Raw genomic sequence first — 19,787 nt, 5'->3', positions numbered from 1 at the left:
TGTTCTTTGTGGAAGGTGCCATTTAAGTCAGAGTTCTAAGCCGCCTCCTCGAAGTTATTTACCCCTGTGTATCTCCCATGTACAGATGACATTTACATGTTAATAAACTTCTGTTTCTTTCCTCTTGTTAATTTGCCTTTTATTGCAGGGGTCTGAGCCAAGAGCCCAGAAGGATAGAGGGGAAAATCGTTTCTCCTCCCCCATATCCAACCCTCTACTTGGACGTTGAAATTCACCTCTCAACTAACCGCCAAGCCACGGCCATTTACCCAGACGCTGGGCCAGAAATTTCAAAGCCGATCTTGGCCCTGCCTCTCCCCTGCCCCTCACGTTTCCTCTACCTCCAAACACATGCCCTTCGGCCCCCTCCTCTCCCCACCACCTCAGGCCACGCCTCCACGCATCCCACCGGGGCCTCCTAATCAGACTCCTGCTTCCAGTTCCACACACTTTCAGTGGGTGACCCCCTCAGAGCAGAGTCAGCCTGGGGAGATGCCTGTGTCTTCCCTGCCTAAGCCCTCAGGGGGCTTCCCATTGCTGTGAGGAAATGTCCAGCCCCCGCCGTGCCTCTGCCCCACCACACACCCATCTCCTTGCTGCCTCTGTTCTGACCACTCGCCTTTGCCCAGGCCCGGAACATGCTGCTGTCCCCGCTCGGCGGGCCCCTACACCATCCTGCCCCTCCCCGGGCACTCTGCACTCTCTTGCTGACACCCTGTCTTGACGTGACTGCTTCCTCATTCTCTAACTCGGGTTAGGTGTCCTTGGAGATAAGCCTTCGTGACACCTGAGGGATGGCCTATTCTGATCTCTCAGGCCCTGTTCTTTCCCACATTGCACGTCCCTGCATGAACTGATGTGTTTTGTTTCTGTGTTTCACCCCAGATGGTAAGCTCTGTGAGGGCAGGGAGCTCGTCTGTCTTCATCACCGTTTCCAAGCGCTCGGTCTGTGCGCAGTAAGTCATCCCCTCTCATAACATCAAGGCGTGTCCTGCAAACCCTTCCAGGACAGTCTCTGCTTCCGCTGGGGGCTTGTACCTGACAGACTGGAGGGATGAAAAACCAAGGAACAGCCTTTAGAAGTCCCAGGCTCAAGCTTTGTGAGTTCTCGGAAGATTTTTTTTTTTCCTTCATTCATCTCAGCAAAGCCCACACAAAGGGTTCTGCATTTTGGTTCTGAAGCGTGGGCACTGTTTGTTTGCCAGCCTGATGAATTACAGTGCTGTACACTCTGAACTGCTCAATGAATCCGGGCAGGAAGCCTGCGCACATGGTCAGGTGTTTGTTTCTTTCCAACAATCTGGTAGGCTCTACACACCCCAACCAAGTTTTATCTACATCAGGGTCATCCGAAAGAGCTTTCTGCAGAGATGGAAAATGTTCTATATCCATGCCGTGCAGTATAGTAGCCCCTAGGCACACGTGGCTATTGAGCACTTGAAATGTGGCTAATGCAAGTAAGGAAGTGAATTTTACTTTTGTTTAGTATTAGGTATTTTAGATGTAAACAGTTCCTATTCTGGACAGCATAGCTGGGGACACCTTGCGACAATCAAAGGGGACCCTATGGGAGCTGTCCTGGGTGAACTCCGAAGGACCCTACAGAGGCACAGTGAGCAGAGGGGGCTTCATGAAGTGTCGGAACAGTGGTGACTGAGAAGCTTAAGGGAGGGGGTCCGTGGTGTGGGGAGAAAGGCCCCAAACACTCTTCATGGGGGGCATGGCCTTGGCCATGATCCATGTACATGAGAGTCTCCACAAGCAAACAAGAGTTCAGTTGCATGGAGGTAGACTGTAGAAGTTCTGACCTAGGTCAGACGGAAAGACAAGAGACTGACAGTCCTGTTGGAGAAACTGACTGAGCCACCCGGGCACCTGGAGAAACTGATGTTTTAACAAAGGGTTATTGAAGGGTGCGGGCAGGGAGGGTCAGGACCAGTCCCTCCGTGGACAGGGTACCCTCCACAGGGGCGGAGGCCTCTTGGGGACCGAAGCAGCCAGCCTGAGGCAATGCCACAGCAAGGCGGGGAGCCAGGGGGCTGCATTTCATCATCCTTCCTCCCTCTGCCTCCTGTCGGTGCTCTCCCGGGGCTGATTCCCACCAGAAGCCAGACGGCATAGGTTTCAGCCTCCGGGGCAGGGTGAGTTGCCAGGACTGCATGCATCTGAGGGTCACCAGGGAAAGAGGAAAGAGCAGACAACATACATGGATGACACACCTCTTAGAACGACCCAAATCTACGCACCGCCAAATCCTGGCGAGGATGTGGAACAGCGGGGGACTCCCAGTCATTGTTGGTGGGAATGCAAAACTACAGCCACTTGGGAAGGCAGGTTAGCAGTTTCTTACAAAACTAACCCTATTCTCACTATCAAATCCAGCAATCATGTTCCTTAGTATTTACCCAAAGGAGTTGAAAACATGTCCACACAAAAACCCACGCACGGATTTTTATAGCAGCTTTATTCATAATTGCCAAAACTTAGAAGCAGCTAAGATGTCCTCACCAGTGGGTGAGGGGAGACATGAACTGTGGCCCATCCAGTCAACGGAATATTATTCAGTGTTAAAAAGAAATGAACTGTCAAGCCGGGAAAAGACATGGAGGGAAGTTAAGTTCATTTTACTAAGTGAAAGATGTTGATATGAAAAGGCTTATCACATACTGTATGATTCTAACCCTATGACATTCTGGAAAAGGCAAAACTTTTGGAGCCAGTAAAAAGATCAGTGATTCGCCAGAAGTTAAAGAAGAGAGAGGGATGAATAGGCAGAGCACAGGATTTATAGGGCAGTGAAAATAGTTGACCCTCAAATAACACAGGTTTGAACTAACTGCGTGGGTCCACTTCTATGCAGAGTTTTTGTTTGTTTGTTTTTTTCAATAAATGCAGGACTGGACTGCAAATATATTTTCTCTTATGATTTTCTTAACATTTTCTTTAGCTTTATTGTAAGAATACAGTATATAATGCATATAATGTACAAAATAGGTGTTAATCGACTATGTTACTGGTAAGGCTTCTGGTTAACAGGCTATCAGTAGTTAAGTTTTGGAGGAATCAAAAGTTATACATGGGTTTTCAACTGCATGGGGGCTTAGCACCCCAACCCCCACACTTGTTCAAGGGTCAACTGTACCCTGTATGATACTTTAATGGTGGGTACACGTCAGCGTACATTTACCCAAACCCACAGAATGTACAACACCAAATGTGAACCCTAATGTAAACTCTGGACCTTGGATAATCATGATGTGTCAGTGTGGGTTCATTAATGGTAACAACTACTCCACTCTGGGGGGAATATTAATAGTGACAAGGCTGTGCATGCCTAGGGGCAGGGGTAGAGAAATCTCTGTACTTTACGCTCCATTCTGCTGTGAACCTAAGACTGCTTTTAAAAAATAAGGATTTCCTTTCTGGCTTTTGGGGGGATTTGGGGGTTTTGTTTGTTTTTGTTTTTTGGGGGGGATTTGGTTTTTGTTTTTTTTAATGCAAGCATGAGGGCATTGGCTCCCAGAAATGGTGGGCAAAGGACTGCAATCCAAAGCCAAAGAAGGTACATGGTTGAAAAATAACACATGAAGGATGTGTCAAATCACACTGGCCGTTGGGGAAAAGCAAACTGAGAATTGAGACCCTGGTAAGATGTCACTACCCCCCATTACAGTAGCCGAAATTAAAAGTAGCCTCAACACCAAATACAGGGGAGGCGGAGAAGAAACTGGATCACTCATATGTTGCTGTTTGAACATAAAATGGTACAGTTATGCTGGAAAACAATTTGGCATTTCAAGAAATTGAACATACACTTACCATTAAAGTCAGCAATCATACTCCTGGGCATTTACTCCAGAGAAATGTAAACTTGCCTCCACAGATAGACGTGAACACAGTTGTTCACAGCACCTGTATGTGTAATAACCCCAGACTAGACGCATCTACCACCGCCAGCAGGTCCGCACCGTGGCATTCTACTTCCTTATCGAGAGTAACAAACTCTCGATACACTCCGCAGTCCGGACGGATCTCAGGGCAATTATGCTGGATGGAAAAAGCCAAATTCAAAGCATGGAACTGAACACATGCACTGTACCAATGTCAGTTTGCTGGGCTTGCTGTCACACTGTACGTACTTAAAAGGGGACCAAACTTGCTGAAGGGTATACGGGACTTCTCTGTACTATCTTTGCAACTTTCTGTGAATTTATAATTATTTCAAATTAAAAGTCACAAAAAAACCAAAAACCAAAACCAAAACACAACCCTTGACCTTCTCCCAGCCAACCAGCTAGCCGCACAGCAGGCTCAGGACTCCGGCTTTGGCGTGACCAGTCCCTACCTCCCCAGACCACCATGCCATAGTCTCCCCTGGGCTGATGAACATCCGAACGTCACGGCCCCAAGAATACCCTTCCTTCCGATTCAGTAGCCAGAAGGCCTCCGCTTTCCCCTGGGGGCTCACTGCATGCAGAGCCCCTGCCCAACCCCGCTCTTGCCCCACTTCCTGCCTGCCTCTTACCTCCTCCTCGCTAGGCCGGTGTGAGGCCAGGATGGGGTCAGTAGTGGGGGTACGGGGGGGGCCATCCTCAGGGCCCCCTCCGCCCGGCGGCCCAGCACACACCAACCAGCCTCAGCCCCAGGCCCCACACCCCGGTGGCTGGAGCCAAGCCCAACGCCAGAGTGGCAACCGGGACAAATGTCTCAATGGAAAGAGAAGCCAGCTTCCTTGGGCTGAGTTCAAACTTCCGGTTGGCAAGGGTATCGTCTTCCTCTGGCTAGTTGGCAAGGGAATACCAGGTACTTCATTGTTTCTGTGGCTGCAGGCTGCCCGGGAAACCTCACCTCTGTCTATAGGCCGTTACTCGTGTAGGAAATTTTATTCATAACCCCTGATTCCTTTGGGGCTACAGTCCAGCTCAGAAGGTTGGACCTGCTCTGTTCTGCTGAGGTGGAAAATTCCAGGCCGTCCTTATCCCAACACAAACCCCGTGAGTAAACCTCCTTAAACTATTTGCCAAACGTTAGGGTGGCTTCCACCGCGAGTGCCACGTTGACTGTGTGGGCACCACGTTGTGTGTTTGGGTTCACAAGACGGCTTGCCTCCACAGTTAACCTGCAATTCTTAAATCTTTGCCTACAATTCTGCCACGCTCGAAAGAAGATTTTGCATAGAGCTCTATGTCATTTCACAGATGCCAGGAAAATGAGAGCATAGGTTTATTAACTTAAAAATACATATATAAGATCTATAACGCTAAGTGGAAAAGACCATCTCTTGCCGTGGGTCCCCTACGCCATTTTACTATGAAACACTGCCCTTCACTTTTTAAATGACATGAAGGAGAAATAATCTGTCCATGTGTTGGCTTTAGATGGCGTTTGGTCTTTTGCTAGGAAGCTTAGCGGTCATTCCCTTTCCTTTGAGTAGCTGGGAGATAAGCAAAGTAATTACAAGAAAAAGGGTTCAACCAAATAGCTGCAGTCTCTAAATTAGAGACCTGCAACGAGATTCCATCTGTGAAAGTTTGACTGCCCCTCTTCTTCACTTAGCCTGGTCTCACCTCACCCAGCCAAAAATACCATCCTCTCTAACCCCGTGATTAAACTTAACAGGTTCTGGGCTGGATGTTGAGCAAAGTGGTATTAAAGTCCTCCAGGGGCTCCAGGGGCACCTGGCTGGCTCAGTCGGTAGAGTGTGCGACTCTTGATCTCGGGATTGTGAGTTTGAGCCCCACGTCGGGTGGAGAGATTACTTTAAAAAAATTAAAAAGTCCTAGCCCTACGCAAGAATTTCGGATCCCACACCATTGAATACCCACCGGCACCTCGCATCCTAAAGTGCTTCCTAGTGTGGATAGCAGGCAAATCTAAGAATGTTTCTCTAGAATAATTTCTAAGACAAGCTGAGGGGACGGGGTGACTTAACCATTGTCCGTGTGCATTCGCTGAGTCATAACCTTCCTGCCCTGGCTTTGTCTTCCACAAATGGGTTTTGTCCCCATGGTTATGTGGAAATTGGCAAGCTGATTCTAAAATTCATATAGAAATGCAAAGGGCCTTGAAAAGCCAAAATAATCCTGAAGAAGAGCAACAAAGCGGGAGCCCTTCTATGACCAAATAACAAGACCGATTCTAAAACTCCAGCAACCAGGACCCTGTGGAACTGACACCAGGACAGACCACCCATGGGCAGCCCAAGTTGTCTCTGGTGTTTCCAGGTTGTGCCAGAATTCAGAGACCATGAGTGCTTGGGAGAAGAGCCTGGAGTTAAATGGCTGGTACTTAAGAGGAAGGCCTGGGCTGGACACCCAGGTCAGAGCATCACCAGAATGGTGAATCTAGAGGTACTTAAACTGCCTTGTGAAGAAAAGAAGCCAGTGTGGTAGGTGAGTGAAGAAAACAGATGGCTGAAGCTCTAAGTTGGTTATTCAGAAAGTGATACCACTGCTCCTTTAAGAACATTTTTTCTAAATTCCCCTTTTGTTAACTTCCTCTTGGGAAATGTATGGTTTAGGCCAACTGACTAGATTAGCACTGATTTGTGTGACCAGTCCAACACTCGGATGTTCCATAGGCTGCCAGACACACACGAATGGTCTCACTGTCACTTTTTGGGGGCATTAATAATACTAATATTCAAGGCATTCTGAAAACCTCTTAAGACAAAGCTAAAGCAAACAAAAGGATCTGTTGAATAAATTAAGGTACATTCATACAAGGAAATACTATTTATTAGATCAATAAGGTCATCTCTCTGTGTAGATTCAGAAAAAAATAAATTATTAAAATAATTCACACACACACACACACACACACAGTGTCTTGCAGTGCGGGGGAGGAATTCAAACGTTATTTTTATTCAGTCCTCATAACCACATATAACTCATCCTATCATGGAAGTTCACAAGGTGTAGAATCTGTGGTCTGAAGAACGGTCACGGGCATTTCATTCTACTGGCATCTTACGAAGAATGTGTTGGTTACCTGCATCCTGGCGCTTCAGTCCTGGGTATCTGGCGTCCAGACTCCATCCCTGCTCAAGATCTGGCCCCTGGGTCAGCAGAATCAGCATCACCAGGCTGCCGGTTAGAAATGCAGCAGGTCCGTTCCTGCCTGGATTACCAACACAGCCCCTCTTTCCTTCTTTCAACCAAGTGATGGGCTCCATGTTGCTTTTAACCTATGCAACGCACGTGTAACGTTTCGTGGTCAATGTAAAAATCCATGTGGTGAAAAAGAATTGAGAATTGCATTGTGCCCAAGACGTGCAATGTATTGCCGCACAAAAGCATGTAAACCTATAGACTTAGAAGTGACCAGAGTGACCTATACACAAAAAGAAGACTGATCTTAAGTCTTCTCATTACCTCCTGACTTCTCATTACTTCATTCATGGCCCAGACTTTCTCCTCTGTCCATGCGTATCTATAATGAATAAGGAATTAAATAAAATAATAGTTCAGCCTGAAAAAAAAGAATGTCAGCCCCCATCCAGACCTAAAATCTGCATTTTAGCAAGATCCCCCGGGGCTGAATCTGCTCATTAAAGTCTGAGAAGGGCCCAGTTTGGGTGGAAGGCATTTAGATGGCTCCGTTGCTTAAGTTCTCCAGAGTCAGAGCATTATCATCAACAACACACAGGCAGAGACGAAATCTCACTTCTCACTCCTCAATGCAGAGTCTTTAAAATGACAAAGATAAGGGTGGAAAGTCTGGCGGGGGGGGGGGGGGGGGAAGGACACAAAGCACCCCTGGCATACGTTTACCCTGAGATAAATAGCTGGGGCTTTCTGAAGCCGGACTTAGGAAGAGAGCAAAGTCTGAGTTTGTGGAGGCAGCCACGTTTCTTCAAGGGAGGTAAACATGCCAGGCTTTGTTAGTCTTTGCACGATAAACCAAGCTGAGCACTTGCACACAGCACACCAAACAATGTCCTGCAAGAGGAAAGACTTTTAATCCATAAATTACAGCAAGAGCTTGGAAGGAAATCGAGGCCTCCGGTCAGGGACAAGACTCTCAAGAGACACGTTCCAGAATACACAAGACAGCAGGGCCTTGGGAGCAATAAATAAGGTGCATTCACCTTCCGAGACGCAGCGAAGGCCGTCCCAGCCCCTCTTTCTGTATACCTTCTCTGTTGACTTAGTGATCAAATTGCAGTTAAATGCCCGATGATAAAGGCACAGTGCCTAATAAATTAAAACATTTAATGCTTGAATATCCCATTCCTCCACTTGAGTTGTAATTAAAAAAAATTATTGTAAAGAAGGTAAAATTAGAATTTGAACTTTATGTTCTTGTTTGGCCAGGGGTCCTCCCGAGCAGCAGGGCGTAACACAGCCGAGGAAGTTCACCCGAAGTTGGTTAGAGCGGAGACGGCCAAAGAGAGAGCATTCTGTCCAAAGAGGCGTCCGTGTTCTAGAAGAAGTCATGGGGCAGATCCAGAGGTTGGGATGGACAAGCCCAAATGGAGGAGAGGCATTCTGTCTCAGTTTCAAATGAGGGGGACCAATTTGTCCCAGTTGTCTGGGAGCTTCCCAGTTTTAGACCCTGGGAGACCCTTCAGTCCGGGACAAACCAGGAGGACCAGTCCCCCTACTATTGCCTAAACCCGGGATAATGGGGCTGCGCCCCGAACAGCAGGGGCAGGGGGCCTCAGTGAGTCAGCAGGGCTGGGGTGCCTGCTGGGGAGGAGCAAAAAGCAGGGGTGTCATTTCCAAGCACAGGCCCGCTAGTCCCCGATGGAAGCTCTTCCAACAAAGGTGGTATTTTTAAAAACCAGGCTTTTATTTGGAGCAGGCTTCTTGAAAAATCCTTGAAAATGCTTCCTGTTTTTAATTAAGATCCCTGGAACAGTTCCATGGCCTCTCATTGTGCCTTATTTTAGTTCAGATTTCATTCTTCCTCCTCACACCACCTTAAACCTGAAACAAAGGCAAAGGCAAAGACGTCCACCGCTGTGCTCCAGGTGGCCTTCACGGGGCCGGCGTGAGACCGCCACCAAGACACAGAGGAAGCTCGTGCCTAGCGCCACGCTGCATGCCGGCTGGCTGTTTGGCACGACCAGCTGTCTGGTCCCTCCCCGTCTGAGCAAAGGCACCCACGTAGCGTTGTGCAAGCCGCACACTCTGGGCTGCAAGGAACAGGGGTTCTAAGCGTGGGTGCACCTGTCGGGGAATCTGAACCACCTGCACTGGGACCCCTCAGCAGCCGCACCACCAAGTGATCCGTGGACCCCAGCTGGACGCCCCTACAGTTCAACTCCACTATCGACCTGGAAATGATGTCGGATCCCACAGGTTGAGGGCTCGGTCCCGCAGGACTGCCCCCCCCCCCCGCCATGATCCTCACCAGCCCCCCGCCCCCGGCTTCAGACTCCGGTCGTCAAGCCGGGGTGTCCCCTGTGCTTCTGAGGGACCGGCGATAGGCTGGGGGTTTGCGCAGTCCCAATGGACTCGAGTCCCATTAATTTGCTGGAGGGGCTCACAAAACGCAAAGAAACTTCTTACTTACTAGATCACCGAATTGTTGTAAAAGGATAGAACTCAGGAACAGCCAGGTGGACGAGATGCACGGGGCAAGGTCGGAGGGAGGGGGCGGTGGGAGGGGCTCGGAGCTTCCATCACCACAGTCCCCGGATTCCCATGTGGCTCACCGACCCATTGCTGTCTTAATCGTCCGTCAGGATTTCTACGGAGATTTCATGCCATGGAGGCTCGGTGATTAAGTCCTGGGCCCTGGGTGACCTGGGTGACCAAGTCAACCTCCAGTCCCTCCCCACCGCCAGAGGGAAGGAGGGAAGGGACCGGAAGTTCCAACAGGAATCACGAGGAACGCTGTCTCTGGACAACCAGTTCCCCTCCTTAGCCGCCCTCGGGGCTTTCCAACAGTCGCCTCATAACCTAACGGAAGATGCCCTTACGGCTCTCCTCTCTGAAAGTCCCAAGGCTTTTAGAAGCGCTGAGCCAGCCACAGGAGGAAGACCCGATATATACTTCTGATTGTGAACCGCGGTCTCGCAGACCACGCCAAGCAGTTGGGAGCCACTTGGAACTCAGAGCCAGAGCCTGGGACCTTCTCCCTGGGCCTCCAGCAGCAGCACAGCCTGCGGCCTTCACCCCTACTCCAGGGCGCATCACAGGACAGAAAGAGGCCTGGCTCCTACTGGCCAGACTCAGGACACCTGTAAGCACTGCGGCCAGGCCTAAGCCCAACATCACAGAGACGCGAGCAAGAAAGGGTCCGTGCCTCCACACCACGGTCACCAGGCTTTCCGGGAAGACCAGTGGCCCACGGTGGCATCTGTCTCCTCTGTCAGGAGCCTGGATTGCGGGGACCCAGCTTCTGCCAGGGTCTCACCAGGCAGGACCGCCTCCTACAGGGGCCTGGAGTGCCACAGCCGTCCTCTCTCGGATGGATCCTCTTTTCTCTAGTCCGTGATGCCTGCACACTCTTGGCTGCGCACATAAGGGCAGTTCCGCCCAGACCCTCCAGGCTGGCTTTAGAAGTTTCTGTTCCCACCTCTGACTCCCACCACCGACATTCCTCCCAGTGAAGTTCCCAAGGGAGAGAGAATGTGGTTGACCCCTAAGAAAGCTAATGGGTGTGTGGGGGCCCACAAGGTGGAGGCTGCCCGCCGTGGTCCAGCCCCCCCCCCCCATCACAAATCCAAACCTGAGTCCGCCGGCACTCACGGAGGCACCTGCCAAGGACCCTAACACACACCGGTGCTCCAGCAGCCGCTAGCTCCCCTCCGCCTGGAAACGAGGACCTGCCGGCCGTATGAGGAAGTGGCCGACCACCTAGCCAGTCGTGCTTCGCGCTCTGTTTCCTCTTCTCATGCTCTACACCCTTGCTCTTGCCCCAGATCCTCTGGGAATAGTGCTCCCCTGCTTGGGCGACACACAGTGCATCCATGGATTGCTTTGCCTGAATGCAGATCAACCTTGTTACTGAATTGATTTCGTTTTGTCATTTCACCCCCCCCCACACACACATCTTTGCACATCCAGCCACAGCGCGGGTTGAACTTGGGCCACAGAAGGGGGGGATCCAAGTCTGGCCTGTGGAGGCAGCCCCTTCCTTGGGGCCATGAGGACCCTTCCCCTCTGCTGTATGAGTGAAGCGCATCATCACGTGTGACGCTCTAGAACACGGTCAGACATCACTGGTGCTGCCGCTATTGCTAGTATTTGTGGAAGGGCGGGAGGCTCAGCCCCATAATTCTTAGCGTCAGTTCAAGGGGTTTCTACATAACCCCCTGGAGTGGAGGGCCTCCCCCCAGTAACTGGAATAGATTCTCTCATCACTTCTCTTTTAGGAGTGGACCAACCAGCTGAGTTGTGTGATGAAAAGGTGAAGAAGGTGGCATTGGGCACAGCCGGGCATATATACAACTGTATGTATTTCACGTATGTGCACACACGTACACACAAGCCCCCCCACTCACATCCATACTCTCACACGTACGCACAAGCCCCCCACACACTCACATCCATACACGTATGCACAGCAAGCCACTCACACACACATATACTCACACACACACTCACTCTCCCACATACACACTCATACACGTTCTCACACATATGCACAGCAAGGCACACACACACACACACACACACACACACACACACACACCTCCTTCATTGCAAAGAATCAGTCTTCAGTTACTAGGTCCATGCAGGGCCCGCAAGTTCTCTTCAGAGATGGAAAGGAAAGAAAGACATCACCTACTCCCTCATTCTCCATTAATTCAATGCACTGTTAGCAACCGTGTGAATTCTAGAGGGAGGAACGAAGATAACTATCCAGGCTTTTGCTCTCTTCTGGAACGAGAACATCCTGGCCAGGGCTTAGCTCGCGGGGGGTTAGGTCGACTTCCGTGGGCAGCCTGGGACCCCACTGCTGTTCACCACATGAATTCTCTGGTAAAATGTACGCGGATGTCAGACGTCCTGCGTTGGTAAGTTTGCAGGCTAGGGACCCCCCTCATCCCACTGGACTTTTTAAATATTTGTTTGCATTTCCTGTGGTGCCCTGGTGGTTGAAAAGCCAGACTCTTCTAGCCAAACCCCAAAGTTCATGGGTTGTGTGATGTTCATGGTGATTTCTCATTAACATAATGCACTGAACTTGATTTCCCCTCGCCTACTAATGTCAATGAGATATTTTATGTGGTCTTTGTTTCTTGGCATTTGACATAAAAGGGAAACCCTCAGGGTTATGCTTCTCACTGGGCAACATGGAAGGAACCTCCCTTACTGTTCCTGGCAACACTTGACCATGCTTGTCTCCTACGGGCGACAAGTCACAACTCCTGTCCCCTCTCCCTGTGCTTCAGGACCCTGTTTCCATTCAGCTGCTCACCGCATTCTTCTCACATTTTCCTCACGTCCCAAGATTATTCATGATACATACACCCTCCGGGTTGAGTAGTGCCCATCTGCATGGTTACAAAGAACGTAGTCTTTTTTCAGGAGCAGTACCAAATACTCCTGGAGTTCCTTGATGTGTCTTGAACTCACAAAATAAACTTCAGAGCCTGCAGCATGGAGAGATTATAGATAAACATGTGTTAAAGTCAATCTCAGACAGGAAAATCTTCTGCTTCATAAACGTTAGACAGTGATTAGCTGCATTAGGAATTTAATCTTTATAAAAATTATGTCAAAGTGATATAATATTATGGAAACTAGGAAAGAACTCCATCACCAGCATAACCACTCTTGACATTTTGGATATTTAAGACCTTTCACTATTTATCATATGCATTTTTTATAGAGAGAGATTTGCAGTTTGATATTTTGGTTTTTTCGCTCTGTGTGAGCTGTTTCCATGTGCTTTGACATGTTAGTACTTATGACCACAGTGATTACGTACTGCATGGCCTGTCGAACGTGCCTCAATTTGTTGCTCAAGTTCTCCTACTGTGGTCATTGGGAGCTCTTTCTGGGTGTCTCCCGTATCCCTTTGACAGACCTCCTTTTTTAAAAGTTTATTTTGTTTAGTAATCTCTACACCCAACATGGGGCTCAAACTCATGACCCCAAGATCAAGAGTCACATGCTCCTCCAACTGAGCCGGCCAAGCACCCCATCTTTTTTTTTTTTTTTTTTTTTAGTACTTCCTTACTTTCTGGCACTTCGGGCTCATCTGTAGCTTCCCCAGCCCAGCCCTAGAATCAGCCATTCCTCCAAGGCATCCTGGTGCCTTTTATTAAAGAATCGTATTTGGAAACAAAGATCTAGGTGCTGGTTTCATTGACTTCTAGCTAATGATTTTTTTTTTTCTGTTCTCAATGTTACTGATTTCTTCTCTTTATTATATCCTACACAACAATTTTGGAGAACTATCAGTATTTACTAAAATTGTCTAAGTTCATACCCTGTGGCTCAACAATGTCATTTCTAGGAATTTACCCAATAGAAGTGCATACATGTAAAAGAATATCCACAGAGCATCACCCGATCATACACCTGAAACTAACAGAACACTCTGTTAATTATACTGGAATTAAAATTTTTAAAAATTTCTTAAAAATAAGGAAATTCTAAAAAAAAGGATATCTACAGAAACCATATATATAATTACCAAAAGCTAGAAACAATCCATGTGCCATTCAACAGTAAAATGGATAAACAAATTGTGGTTTATTTCTACAGTTGAATACCATTCAGCAATAAAAAAGAACAAACCACTGATATATGCAATGGCATGACAATCTCAAAAACATTATGCAAGGGCGCCTGGCTGGCTCAATCGATAGAGCGCGTGACTCTTGATCTCAGGGTCATGAGTCTGAGCCCCACATTGGGCACAGAAATGACTTAAAAAAAAAAAAAAACAACGTTACACAAGGGAAAGAAGCCAAATACAAAGAAGAGTCCACTGTATGAATTTATGAAAGATTTAAAATGAGTCAAACTAATCTGTTGTCAGAAGATGGGATAGAAGTACTTTTGGGGAATGGTGGTAGGGATTTGGAAAGAGGATGAGGGACACTTCTTGAGCATGGTGATGTTCTGTTTCTGGATTCGGGGGTGGTTTCATGGGTAGGCTCATTATTATTTTTTAAGACTTTGGGTAGCCTTTTTTAAAAAAGATGTATTTATTTATTTATTTGAGAAAGAGAGAGAGAGAGAGAACGTGGGCTGGGGGAGGGGCAGAGGGAGGGAGAGAAAGAATCCTTTCAAGCAAACTCCCTGCTGAGTGCGGAGCCCGACTCGGGTCTTGCTCCCAGAACCTTGAGATCATGACCTGAGCCGAACGAAATCAAGAGCCAGCAGCTTAACTGACTGAGCCACCCAGGTACCCCCTCATTATTATTATTGTAACAATTTAGCAAGTTGTATACTGAAGAGTCATGCATTTTTGGGAATGAATGGGATATTTTATTTAAAAAGTTTATTTTTCAGAAATTGTTCCAGATTTGGGGGCGCCTGGGTGGCTCAGTCGTTGGGCATTTGCCTTCGGCCCAGGTCATGGTCCCAGGGTCCTGGGATCGAGCCCCGCATCGGGCTCCCTGCTCCGCGGGAAGCCTGCTTCTCCCTCTGCCTGCTCTCCCTGCTTGTGTTCCCTCTCTCGCTGTGTCTCTCTCTGTCAAATAAATAAATAAGATCTTTAAAAAAAAAAAAATTGTTCCAGATTGGTTCTTTCTCCTGTATGGCTCACATCTGGCCCAGACAGAAACACTCGTGTAAACTTTGTCCTGATAAACTCTAGGGTGTAAGCCACACCCCATGCAGCCCCCTCCCCTCCCCCTCCTCTGTCAGAACCATTAGATTGGAACTCTCATGGGTGGGGATCAGGCTCCAAGGAAATCCTCACAAAGTGCCCCCTCAGTTTCCAACACCCCCACCATGTTTATCCCCTGAGCGTGGATTTAAGTGTGGATATGTTTCTTTTTTACTCTCCCATGACCACCACACTGAGAGCACTTCTGACACCAGACGTATGGGTTTTCTCTACACCAAGCAATTCTGCGACACCAGCTGGGTGTCCTACAGGCTGACGCTGTCTATCTGGACATAGCATCATATCCCACAGGTTGAAGGCTCAGTCCTACAAGACTGCCCCCACTTCTGATGCCAATCACAATAGTGGGTCTCCAATTATCTACAACTTCTGTCCATCTTAGCGACAAATCAGAAGTTCCCATGACCTCCTCCCCTTGGATTCGATTATTTGCTAGAACAGCTCACAGAACTCAAGGAAACACGTATGCTTACCAGTTTATGAGAGGATATGACATGAACAGCCAGATGAGGAAATATAGAGGGTGAGGTCTGGGAGGGTCCTGAGCACAAGCAGCTTCTGTCCCTGTGGAGTTGGGGTGCATCACCCTCCCGGTGTGGATGTGTTCACCGACCTGGAAGCTCCCTGAACCCCAAGCTATTGGGATTTTTATGGAGGCTTCCTCGCATAGGAATGACCAGTACTAACACCATCTCCAGCCCCTCTCTTGTCTCTAGAGAATGGAGCCGAGAGCTGAAAATTCCAAGCTTCTAATCATGGTCTTTCTGGTGACCAGCCCCCATCCAGGAGATGTCCAAGAGCCCAGAGTCGTGTCATGAGAACAAAAGACACTCCTGCCACCCAAAAAATTCCAAAGGATTTGGTACCCTGTGTCAAGAACCAGGTACAAAGACCAAACATTAGAACAAAAGATGTTCCTGATGCTCTTATCACTTAGGAAATTACAAGGGATCTAGGAGCTCTGTGCCAGGAAGCAGGAGCAGAGACCAATATACATGTTTTCTATTATCCCCCGGGATCCAAGAATCCTGAGCTAGTTCTCAGAGATTTCCTTAGAAAATCTGCCCTCAATACCATTGCATTCACTTTGGTATCTGATGTTTATTTATCTGGGCTTCTCTGCTGGAACGTCCAGCATAATATCCCCTAACATCCTTCTAAAACCCTGACTCTGCTGTTCAGACAGAGTCCAGTGTTTCTTTATAATCATTTTTAATGGGTTCTTTATGAAGAACACACACACACACACACACACACACACACACACACACACACACACACGAAGGATTGGTTGAGAACATCTGAACCCAGAACCTAAAATTAGAAACAGATACATTTTTCTATAGACATTTGCAGTGGGCATCTCTTGCTTTGTCTACCTATTCTGGCAACAGAATTCTTCATTCCCATTCCCATGGCAAACCCACTCCATAGACCTGGCCCCGCCTTCTCCTCCACCTGGATGACAGTGGTGGGCAGGTGACCGATTCTAAGCCAGCAAGAATACTCCATCCTTGTACCACCGAATGTGTCAAGTCAGCCAGGCCTGCATCTTCCTGGGCAAAGGCAAGTGTGTCTTTCTATGCAGTTGCTAGCCAGGAAGAATAAGTCTAGAGCACTCACATGGAGAACTCCCAACTGTTTGAAACCTGAGGCCAAGTAGAGAGACATGTGCAGATGAGAAACAGAGAGAGAGAGAAAGAGAAAGAGACATTTACAGAGAAAGAGAAAGGATGATGTTGGTATGGTGGAAAGACCAGATCCAGCCATATTTAAGCTGGAAGCCGCCCCCACCCCCCAGACATGTTAGTCACGTTAGTAACATGAGCCACGAATTCCCTTCTCTGTTTATGGCAGTCAGAGTTATATCTCTGTCCATTCACAGCTGCAAGAGTCCTGAATATTTCCCGCATATATAAACATTAACTTGCACAAATTATTCAGTGGGATTCCATTATAAATCAAACTGGGGGTTAATGGCAACCAGGATGCCCAGCAAAAGTATGGTCCATCCTGTACTTTCTTCTCTATGCTCCAGACTCTGTAGGTTCACAGGGCCTCTTCCCCCTTTAACAGCTGAATGGGAATTGGGTGGTTCTGTGTCATAGCCTAGGTAACACCTAGAAGCACCCTCTCAGTTGGTGGGGGCACAGGGCATGGCCAAGGATGTCAACATTCATTGCCACATGCCAACTATTTTATAGGCTACAATATTATATAAAATGACAAATGCATTTTGCCCATCAGAAATGAATCACGGTCATGTTTAAACTAGAGATGAACAACCTAGGGATGCTTTCTCATAGCTAGGAATTGTATATTCTGCCCCCTTCCGTGGACATTTTATGGCAGAATAGCAGTGCCACTTTGGACAATGCCAACCAACTCAATCCCATTCAGCTTTTCTACTTAGGTAGGGACACTTGAAAAGCTCTGAACAATACCAGGGAGCCCCTCCTTGTCTTATAACTGCTTACCAAAAGGCAGACCCTCAAAGAGGAAATTTAACAGACATTACATAATTACTTACCAATTTTCTTCTGGTGGGTCACTTGCCAGAAGACTGGGAATGGGGAATGTCCTAGAAATTCCAGAGAGACAGCTTGTCCTGACAACAGGAATAAACCAGAAGCTTGCAAGGGGCGGGGCGGGGCGGGGCGGGGGCAGGGCCACGGTGCAGAGCAGGATGCGGACAGAGTGATGATTCTTTACTTTCTACAATTTTTGAAGCTTCACACAAAAGCTACTTTTGATCATTGGCTGAAAGGGAAAGATCTGGATTAAATGACTTCCCTCTCCTTATTTAAGCACACCATGGTATGGTTGGAATTCCACACCTCCTTCTGGGACTCAGGTTACAGAGGGGTCCCTGTGGCTGAGTCTCCCAGGTGTGGGGAGTGGGGAGCCAGAGGTAGCCCCAGAGTTATCTGGGGGAGGTCAGAATGGCTGATGGCTTGATCTCCCACCTGAGCTGCCCACCCAGCTTCCGAGAAAGACACAAGCAGCTCAGGGCTCCAGTCGCTCCTTGCTTACTGACGTCTCCCTCAGCAACTGGAAAACCAGGAAAGTTTCCATCATTGTGACGTAAGGAGGAAGCTATTCATGAAATGCCTAGTGAAGAATTTTCTTCTCAGTTCCCTGGGTTGTTTCTCCTTCTCCCCCTCTTTCTGGCAGTCTTTCCTCCTGGAGGAAAAAGAACACCCCTTGAGGCCAAAATGGGGAAGTGTCAACAGACTGGGGGAGGAGAAGGCGGGGGTGGAGGGGGTGGGGGGTGGGGGTGTGTGTGGAAGAGACTTCGCAGCTTCTTGGGATCAGAATCCCGTGGGCAGGAGGACAAGGAGAAACACCAAGGCAGGGGAGAAAAGCGGAGCAGGAAATCCCTGAGCAGAAAGCTTGAGCAGGTGCCCAGCTTCCCCAGGTGCAGCCTGCGGAAAGGACTGAATGCCTCTCAGAGGGGAAGCCTCAGGGGGCCTCAGGCCACAGCCCGTATCCAGCCAGCCCAATCAGCAACGGCTGAGCGCGGTGCCTCGCCCGCCCGGCTGAGGGGTGCATGCGGGTCCCTGCTCCTGCAGACCGGATGAGGGAAAGCCAGCCCCAGCGAGGCCACTGCCCCACTTCCTGCCATATTCAACATGGCACAGGAAGGGCGCAGCTGGGAGGGTGGAGGGAAGTGTCTGTCTGGACATAGAGTCTCCAGTAGGGCCCCGAACCCTACGTCAACGTGGGCACTTGTGCTAGTCACGGGGGAGGGTGCAGGGGCTGACCGGGGGAGCTCTGGGCCGGCAAGCAAGCAGGACAGGAAGCTGCAGAATGCGGGGCAAGAGGCAGGGACCAGGACTGTGGACAATGCGCACACCACCACCCCAAACACCAGGCAGGTGTGGACATGAAGCCATTGAGCTAGCAACCACCCCGCAGAGGGGACACAGGAGAACACGGAGCAAGTGGTGCGGAAACCCCTTAGTGCCTGTAGCTTCTCTGAGGCCACCATCTTGAAAGAGAGAAGGGAAAAAGAAGCCTCTTGAAGAAACAGCCCTGGTGGAAATGAGAACTTCAGATGAACTTAGTGTTTACCTCCAAGGAGAGCGAATTAACCCCAAAGAGAGAATTCAACTCACGGCTGGCTGCCTGTTCTTTTTTTTTTTTTTTTCCTCCAGAACGGAAAGGAAAGAAAAATCTCCATGCTTCACTGTAAGGATAGCCAGCAACAACAGGACCAGACGTGGTTTATGGTCCATGCTTTTCTTCTCTTTGGCTGCTGAAGTGTTTTCTAAGACTTTGCTGCAGAGCAACCCAGTTAGAGCCAATGGGGTGCCTGGTGTGGTGAACTCAGTTCCTCTCTGGTTTCCTGTGGGCCCTGCCGGGTGAGACTCCAGCAGTGGGCACTCCTACCGGGCTATAAACCCAGCCCCAGGCTCTTTATCTGTACCCTGTTCTTATTGGGGGGTAATTAGGGCTCTTTCCTGCCCCACCCACCCACCCACCTCTTGTGTTCGCCCAAGCTGCTCTGATGGCAAAGGGCAGCTGGTTGGGGCCAAAGCTATAGCTTCTACAGGCTACAGAGCAGATGAAAGCAAACTAGCTGCTTGTGGAATCCGGAACGGGTGCATACAGATTTTAGACACAGTGTCTGGGAGGACATAAAGTATTTCTGGATTCTCACACCCTCAAACCTGTAGAGGATGGAAGCCAAAGCCACACCCTCCTCCCCTCATCTATGGTCTTAAACGTAAGCCCTTCAGATCTAACAGCAATATCTGAGCTATGAACAGTAAGGAAAATCTTCAAAATATAAAGCAGGACTGGTCATAGTACAAACAGCTAACATTCACTGGGTGATGATCACTCGTCTGGCACGGGTTAGCCCCCAACAACGCTGTGAGGAGCTACTGCTCTTATCCCCATTTTGCAGAGTTAGAAACTGAGGCAATAAAGAGGGTAAGTGACCTAACCAAGGTCTCCTAGCTACTACGTGGTAGAGTCAGGCTTTGAACCCAGGTGCTCTGGATCCAAAGCCTCCCTCT

General features: G+C 48.8%; 1 long non-coding RNA gene across 4 annotated transcripts; it reads right to left on the bottom strand.

Annotated features, from left to right (window-relative positions):
- Positions 1–7,751: 7,751 nt before the first annotated feature.
- Positions 7,752–17,967, bottom strand: LOC114204876 (uncharacterized). Of its 4 annotated transcripts, none has more exons than XR_015768232.1 (4): positions 17,730–17,967; positions 17,294–17,344; positions 9,520–12,550; positions 7,752–8,930 (listed from the first exon to the last, which is right to left on the bottom strand). It is a non-coding gene; the product is annotated as an uncharacterized LOC114204876 (long non-coding RNA). The 4 variants fall into 4 exon arrangements; XR_015768231.1 differs by lacking the exon at positions 17,730–17,967 and having other exon boundaries at positions 9,520–9,696; positions 10,681–12,550; positions 17,294–17,433; XR_003608254.2 differs by lacking the exon at positions 17,730–17,967 and having other exon boundaries at positions 9,520–10,935; positions 12,427–12,550; positions 17,294–17,433.
- Positions 17,968–19,787: the final 1,820 nt, after the last annotated feature.

This window comes from Eumetopias jubatus, unplaced genomic scaffold (assembly GCF_037043125.1).
Source record: "Eumetopias jubatus isolate StellerSeaLion01/CBP00866 unplaced genomic scaffold, mEumJub1_p1.0 scaffold_5, whole genome shotgun sequence".
NCBI classification, from domain to species: domain Eukaryota; kingdom Metazoa; phylum Chordata; class Mammalia; order Carnivora; family Otariidae; genus Eumetopias; species Eumetopias jubatus.
Note: the sequence above shows the minus strand (reverse complement) of the source record. Positions and strands in the feature narration are given on the sequence as shown.